The 7,659-nt window shown below is 46.7% G+C and overlaps 1 pseudogene; it reads right to left on the reverse strand.

Moving 5' to 3' along the window:
- Positions 1–3,981: 3,981 nt before the first annotated feature.
- On the reverse strand, positions 3,982–6,998 carry LOC133128829 (uncharacterized; annotated as a pseudogene).
- Positions 6,999–7,659: the final 661 nt, after the last annotated feature.

A 7,659-nucleotide genomic window follows, 5' to 3' on the forward strand; every position in this document is an offset into this window, starting at 1 on the left:
TTTACATGTGTCCAAAATGTTCAATTTTTAATTCAGCCCATGCAGCCAAGTCCATTTGCATGACTCTTCAATTATGGAATCAGTTAGCCATTAACTTATAAGGAGAGGATTTCAGCAAATTTAAATCGAATGTTTGATATCAAATTAAGGTGCATTGCAGTGTACCTAATTACAGACCACAGGGTCATTGAATTTGAACCACACTTTAAAATATAGGGCGCTGCCGAACCCTAAACACCATTAAACAATATCCAACAGAATGGCTACCAATGTCACAATACTGTATTGCAAAACCATGTTGCAGTAAAGTAAAATGATTTCAACGCACATAAGAAGTTACATTAAAAATATATTAAAAGATAAATGTAGTGAATTTGACCATGGAGTCCTCTCCTTTTGTTCTGTTTTTACTAGGTGCCATTATTAATCAAATACAACTCAACAACTAACCTTTCTTTCAAGCCCTTAGACTTAGAAAGACACCTTTTTCTTCTTGGACAATATCAGTGTAATTACATAAATACACTCACTGTGCACTTCATTAGGAACACTTATTCATGCGATTATCTAATCAGCCAATCATGTGGCAGCAGTGCAATGCATACAATCATGCAGATATGGGTCAGGAGCTAATTTGAGCAAATGCAGCCAGGAAATGCAGCAATAGCAAGCAATAATTATGAACAATATAGCATAGGACAAGCAATGAATGGAAAGAGCCAGGCAGCACTATGGTTTTAGCATGCAGAATGAGCCAGGCAGCAGGGCAGCTTTTGCATGATTTCCGGAGCAGCACAAAATGAGCAAGGGCCTGAATAGGTAAGGTTAGTGGTTTATATAGCCCCTTCCATTGGACGTAAGATTCATGTGAGGGGGCGGCGCTTCTCGACTTGTCTGCCCAAACTAGCTCCACAGGCATCGCATCATATACACATATGCTCAAGTATCAGAAAATAAAATTAATGTTATGTTTGACTGCACATACAAAAGCTTAAAACTGTAGCTATCTCACAGAATTTGCGAGCGAAATGGCTATAGCTTCAAAAATTGAGGGTATGAATTAGCAAACCAAGAGCACACTTTACAAAACTGGGAGTACTGTTATCAACCATCATCATCTTCATCAACTTTACTCATGTTTCCAAGCACACTTAAATTTCGTTCATACCAAAGAACTAATGCAGATAAGAAAAACTGACTGACAAACAGACTGTGTGTATGTTTGTGTTTGAGTGCACATTCATGTGTATATGTGTGTGAGGATGTGTGACTGTATGAGTAAGTGTAAATATGCAAGTGTACTATATGCATTTGTGAGTGTCTGTGTGTATGTATGCACACATTGGAATTGACACTGTAAATTGTTGTGTTGCTTTTCTGTTCTAAACAGCATGTGGTGGACAGCATGCTAGCATGTGATGGACAGCCACTTGCTTGGCCTGGGAAGGTTTTTGCTATTTTTTCAGAAATGTACATAAGCGCTGTGATAAATGTCTGATAGACTAGCCCTTTTGACTGATAGTAATACTATTTTCTGGATAATTTTTCTGATAATAAATCACAAATTCAACCAGAAACACTGAGCCCAGGGACTAAAGTATTAACCAGCTCCATTCCCAGCTTTTTCACCCCCATAGGCATGTACATCACATAAGTGCTGCCCAAGTATCCAGGTGCTTTATGGCCCAAGCCCATGTTAATTAAAACCCATTGAGGCCTGTCCTTCCCCCCCCCCCCCCTCCTATTTGACAATGGCATTCTTGTTGAGTGAGGAGTAAAGTCCCATGAAATTGACTCACAATTAAATGACTCATTGAAGAGAGAGAGAGAGAGAGAGAGAGAGAGAGAGAGAGAGAGAGAGAGAGAGAGAGAGAGCAGGCACCATTCTCAGCATACAGGTGATTGAGAGAGCTACATCACGTGACCCGATTACCGGGAGTTAATCTGCTTCAGCATGGCCTGTTGACTGTGAGACAGCATAATTGCAGAGATTGATCAGTCCCTGTAATTGTCTCTTTTGATAGATTATTTCACATTGTTTTTCAACAACACTGCACTGTGTTCACACAGCAGGTACAAATGTGCAAATGTCTGCAGTTCGGAATTCCTATCAGACATCCGTTTATGATTTCACGGATATACAGTGGGTTCAAGAATTGTTAGCACCTTTGATAAATATGCACAAAAATGTGTGTAAAGCAATGTTCTTTATTAATGATTCAATGGAATCAAACAAAGTCTTATATTTTTCCAATAAAAAAATGATTTCCCCAAAAAAACAAGTTATTGGTTTAATATTTTGTGCAAACACCCCAGGCAAAGATGACAGCTATGAGTCTTTACCTATAATTTGTGATAAGGTTAGAGAACACACTAAGGAATATTTGACCATTCCTCCTTGCAGAAATTTTCAGAATCATTGATATCCTTGGGATACCCCACATCTTTTTCATGGGATTTAGGTCTGGAGACTGAGATGGCCATTGCAGAACATGGTTGTTGCTTTTACTTAACCATTTTGTGATGTATGTGTCAGGTTATGTATTTTTCGTTATCTAAGTGCTTAGCATTTCCGTGTACTGTTACCCTCTGTGCACACCGTAGTCTGTCAGTTCAGTCACATCATTCATTCCTTTTACCTGTCTTTCACTTCCTGATTGTTTCCCCATACCTGATTGTTATTTCCCTCTCATTACCAGTGTTTAAACCCCTCTGTTTGTCTAACTCATCGCCAGATTGTTATGTGTCCCGACTATACTCTCCAGTGTTATTGTCTGATAGACACCTGTTACGACCTGTTTCGTTTTTGACTTCTGCTTCTTGCTTTAACCGTCCTGTTTTGAATTGCAGTATATCGACCCATTTTGGCTTTTCTACTTCTGTCTTTGGATTCTGTTTTTGTTTGTTTTGCCTGCTGGTTATCAACCCTTTGCATGCAACTACGACTTCGTTTGGATTATCATTGCTATCTCTGTTTGCTGGTGTATTGACCCTCTGCCTGGACACTTACTAACAAACTGCCTATCCCCTGATTCTGTTTGCAGGCTATCAACCTCCGCCTGTTTACTCTGCCAATACTGTCAAACCTGACAGTATGTTTGGAGGCATTGTCCTGCTGGAAAGTTAACCTATAACCAAGTCTCAGTTTATTAGCGGAGGCAATTTTCTGCCAAGATCTCCTGGCACTTTGTTGAATTCTTGGTGCCACTGATCTTAAATAGTGCCCCTGGTCCACTGGCAGCAAAACATCTCCAAAACAACCACAACCCACTGCTATATCTGACCATCAGTATGAGGTGCATCTCCTCTCTTTGTATGCATTCTATTTTGCCAACAAACATGTAGATGGAGCGCATGGCCAAAACGTAACATCTTTCTCTCATCTGACCATAGCATAACTCCATGTCATAATTCCAGTCATAATTCCAATGAGGTTTGGAAAACTCAAGATTTTTGGTTTTGTTTACTGTACTCAGTAAGGGCTGTCCTTTGCAGAGTTTGTTGGTATGGAGTTACCCCAAGTCAAACAAACTTGTTAAATTCTTAAACTGGGATCCTTGGGTTACTTTCTATTATTGCCCTTAAAGTATTGAGTGGTATGTTTAACTGTTTATGTATATTTATGTACCCATCACCCCACTTGTGACGGTCAATTACCATCTGTCTCTTCCGAACTGAGTTATTTGGATTTTCCCATGCTGATGGTTGAGAAAGGAATTATGTATGTTGTTACCTTCTTTTTATACTCTAGTGAAACAGGAAGTGATGGAATGACAATATAGCTCCTTTAGACTGAGATTAAGTAAAATTGTATTGCCAATTCACTTATTTTTATTTAATTTACAATAATTGTTCAGGGTGCCGTGTACATACATCTACTGATGCCTCTGGACACATCTTCAGTGATGTTCCTGGAATCATCGGGTGTTTCGGGTCTTTCAACATCATACACCCTCCTCCAGGTGACCCAACCGGGGCTGATCAGACCCCGGCTTGTGTCCAGATGGCTAGCTACCATGACTCCATGGCTCTCCTCTTTTGAGCCACAGCCATCTTGAGGCTCTCTCTGCCGCATCGGTGGTAATGCGGATGGCTCTCCTCTTCCTCTCTCCCACGATGCCTAAGCTACTGAAGGCTCTGGCTAAAGAACGGGCTGCGAAACCCCTGCATCCGACCTCCACCGGAAGACACCTTGCTCTCCACCCAGCCTGCTGACAATCACTGACCAGTCCCGCGTACTTGGAGAGTTTCCTCTCAAAGGCTTCTTCCAAGCGATCTTCCCATGGGACCGTCAGCTCCAGCATCACCGCTTGCTTGATGGACTCAGACACGAGGACATTGTCTGGCCGCAGGGTGGTAGCAGCAATGTGACTGGGGAACTTCAGCTGTCGTTCGAGGTCCACCAGCAGCTGCCAGTCTCTTGCAGAGGTCAGGATGCCAGCAGATGTTCTTCTGGCAGGGGTTGCCTGCTCCCCAGCTCTGACAAAGGCGATGGTTCTCTTGGAGGGTCGGAACTGCTTTGCCCACAGAAGTCCAGCGCTGATGGCTTCAGCAATGGTCTTAAGGACTTGGTCATGCCTCCAACGGTACCTTCCATCTCCAAGTGCCCTGGTACAGCAGCTGAGGATGTGTTCTAGGGTTCCTCGCTTGGAACACAAGGGGCACGCTGATGTCTCTGCTAAGCCCCATGTGTGCAGGTTTGACGGGCTTGGAAGCACGTCGTAGACTGCCTGGATGAGGAATTTGATGCGTTGAGGCTCGGCTCTCCAGAGCTCAGTCCAGGTCACTTTCCTCTCCATCGCATTCTCCCATCTTGTCCAAGCTCCCTGTTGTTTCATCCCCACTGCCCTGCAGGATCTTGTCTCCTCCTCTGCTGCTCTCACCTCCTCCTGGACAAGGCACCGCCTCTCCTTTCCCCTGGTGTTCAATTGAGGAGTTGGGAAGGACCCTAGCCCAGCTCGGCCCCGTGTGACCACTCCCACAAGGTTCCTGTGACGTAGCCTGGCCTCTGCCTCTTGGACAGCATCCTCTGCTCTCCACTTCCTGCCAGTCCTCACTTGGATCCCAGCGTTGGCCACCTTTGGGTCACTCGAGTCCCTATACTGCACCACTTCTCTAGCTCTCGTCACCTTGAATTCCTCCTCCAAGGATCTAAAGGGCAGCTGTAGCTTGTTGTTACGCCCATAGAGAGCGATGCTGCTCAGGCTCTTTGGTAACCCAAGCCATCTTCGGAGGTGTTTGCTGACCTTCCTCTCCAGGGTCTCAACCGCTGAGATTGGGAAGGCATAGACAAGGAGGGGCCACAGGATCCTGGGGAGAATGCCGTGCTGGTACACCCAGGCTTTAAACTTCCCCGGAAGGCCTGACTTGTCCACGGTTTTCAGCCAGCCATCCAACTCAGTGCAGGTGGACTGAATTGATGATGTGTCTCTCAGAGAGCTGTCAAAAATCTTGCCCAAGCTCTTGACTGGCTTCTCTGTGATGGTAGGGATGGCTTTGCCTGAGATGTTAAACCGGACCTTGTCCTCCACCCTCCCTTTCTTCAGCACCATAGATCTTGATTTGGCTGGTTTAAAATGCATCCGGGCCCACTCCACCAGTTTCACGAGACCCTTCAGAATCCACCGGCAGCCTGGGACTGATTCTGTCGTGACTGTGAGGTCATCCATGAATGCCCTGATGGGTGGCTGCCGTTGACCGGATTTTGATCGGGGCCCTCTGCACTCTGGCTCAGCAGACTTGATGAGCATGTTCATGGCAAGGGAGAACAGCGTCACAGAGATAGTGCACCCTGTGATAATGCCAACCTCCACCTTATGCCAAGATGATGATGTTGCTCCTGAAGAAACCCTCATCCTGAAGTTGTTGTAGTAGTCAGCGATGAGGTCTCTACACCTGCTGGGGACATGATATTTCATCAGAGTGAACTTGACCAGCTTGTGAGGAATGGAGCCGAATGCATTCGCCAGGTCGAGCTATAACACTGACAGATTGCCTTTGTTCTCTTTGGCCTCCCGGATTAGCTGTGTCACCACACCGGTGTGTTCCATACAGCCTGGCATTCCTGCGATGCCACCCTTCTGGACTGATGTATCGATGTAGGTGTTCTTTACCAGGTAGGTGCTCAGCCGTCTGGAAATGGCACTGAAGAAGACCTTCGCCTCGACACACAGCAGGGAGATGATGCGGAACTGGTCTAGCTGGGTGGAGTTTTCCTCCTTCGGGATCCACACCCCTTCAGCCACTCGCCATTGTTCTGGGATCTTCCCCCTTCTCCAGAACACTCGCATGAGTTTCCACAGACGCTGTAGGAGTTTTGGGCAGTTCTTGTACACTTTGTATGAAGTGCCACTTGGTCCTGGAGCAGAGCTAGCCCTCGCTTTGCGTACAACCTCTCTGACTTCCTTTAGCTGCAGCTCCGACTTGTCGAACTGCACTTCGGGTTCAGGGGGGTCTATAAGGATGTCGCACTCTCCCAACTCCTGCTCTCTCTCAGGATCGCTGTACGTCCGAGTGAGATATTGGTCTATGTCTTCCTGCGAGGAGGCAAGTTTCCCACTGCGCTTCTGCCCCAGAAGGTCCTTCATAAACTTGAAGGGGTTGGCAATAAAGGCGGCACGTTTACGTGCCCTCTCACGACGCCGCCTCCGATGCCACTCTGCTCGGCGGAGAATCGTGAGCTTTTTTCTTAGGATGCTCATTAGCTGGGCCAGGCCAATGCGCTCCTCTTCTCCTGCCACCTTGTGCTGGGACTTAAGCGTTTTCATCTCCTGCCTGATGTTATGGATTTTAACAGCTCTTTGGTTCTTTGTGTAGGGTGTTCCGGAGCTTTTCTTCTCCTCTTCACCAAACCGTTCAGCCGCGATGCTGACAACGATTGTTGTCATCACTTGCAGCTTTCCGTCGGCCTCTCCCTTTGCCATCGCCTCCAGAATTTGGTCGACATCGTCATCAAACTGCTTCCACAGTGAAGTCATGCTCGCTGCAGGCCATTTGATCCGCCTCCTGACAGACTTGATGCTTGAGGGATTAGTCTGCAACACTTGGAGGTTCTGGGCACTGTGGGGTGACTCCGGGCCTGGCCCCTCCTGCGTCTCACCAGGTTGAACACCTGTGCGTTGTGTTGCTTCTGCTCCCATCGGACATTTCATCCTTGCTCGGTGGATCTTCAAGCCATGGATGTTCTTGCAGACTTTGCCGCATGTACACTGCTTGCTCATAGTCGTTTGTTCGTTGCCTGGGTCAGTTGCCGTTGTATCCGTCCGATTGGGGTGCTCATCCTCCCCCCCTCTCGGGCACCCCTGGGGGTATTTTTCCATTAAGTTCATCGTAGCTTGTTTGGGCGTCCTCCTCTCAGAGGACACAGATTGGGGTGCCAGCCCTTTCTGTCCCGGTCGCCGTCTCTCCGAGCTGTCACTGACTCTCCAGTAGTCACCACACTCTTTGTGGTTGTCATCCAGACTTTCCTGGCGGTCACTGATCAACTCAGGGGTTTGCTGTGTACATACATCTACTGATGCCTCTGGACACATCTTCAGTGATGTTCCTGGAATCAGCGGGTGTTTCGGGTCTTTCAACATCATACACCCTCCTCCAGGTGACCCAACCGGGGCTGATCAGACCCCGGCTTGTGTCCAGATGGCTAGCTACCATGACTCC

The sequence above is a fragment of the Conger conger genome, chromosome 5 (genome assembly GCF_963514075.1).
Source record: "Conger conger chromosome 5, fConCon1.1, whole genome shotgun sequence".
NCBI classification, from domain to species: Eukaryota; Metazoa; Chordata; class Actinopteri; order Anguilliformes; family Congridae; genus Conger; species Conger conger.